The sequence below is a fragment of the Empidonax traillii genome, unplaced genomic scaffold (genome assembly GCF_003031625.1).
Source record: "Empidonax traillii isolate 1590-97213 ecotype Southwest subspecies unplaced genomic scaffold, ASM303162v1 scaffold1392:size131462, whole genome shotgun sequence".
In the NCBI taxonomy this organism is placed as follows: Eukaryota; Metazoa; Chordata; class Aves; order Passeriformes; family Tyrannidae; genus Empidonax; species Empidonax traillii.
This window is the reverse complement of record NW_020956585.1, coordinates 9,895-10,519: the sequence shown is the minus strand read 5'-3', so window position 1 is coordinate 10,519 and position 625 is coordinate 9,895.

Sequence of the window (625 nt, the reverse complement as noted above, 5' to 3'; positions counted from 1 at the left end):
TAACCCCCCAGAAATTACAGATCCAACAACAGCTGAAAACTGTTTCATGATGTCAAATGGAATTGTTACAACCTGACTGATCTTAGGAATCCCAACGGTTTGAGCAGGACAACCTGGAAGGCATGGTCATGTGCCTGAGGCAGTGAGGGCTCTCCTCGGGGCCCTGCCTGCCCCATGATATCACAAAGGGTGCCGTGCCTGCCCCATGATATCACAAAGGATGCCCTGCCTGCCCCTTGATGTCACAAAGGATGCCCTGCCTGCCCTGTGATATCACAAAGGGTGCCGTGCCTGCCCCTTGATGTCACAAAGGGTGCCGTGCCTGCCCCATGATATCACAAAGGATGCCCTGCCTGCCCCGTGATATCACAAAGGGTGCCTTGCCTGCCCTGTGATGTCACAAAGGGGGCCTTGCCTGCCCTGTGATGTCACAAAGGGTGCCTTGCCTGCCCCGTGATATCACAAAGGGTGCCCTGCCTGCCCTGTGATATCACAAAGGATGCCCTGCCTGCCCCTTGATGTCACAAAGGGTGCCGTGCCTGCCCCGTGATATCACAAAGGATGCCCTGCCTGCCCCTTGATGTCACAAAGGGTGCCCTGCCTGCCCCGTGGTATCACAAAGGAT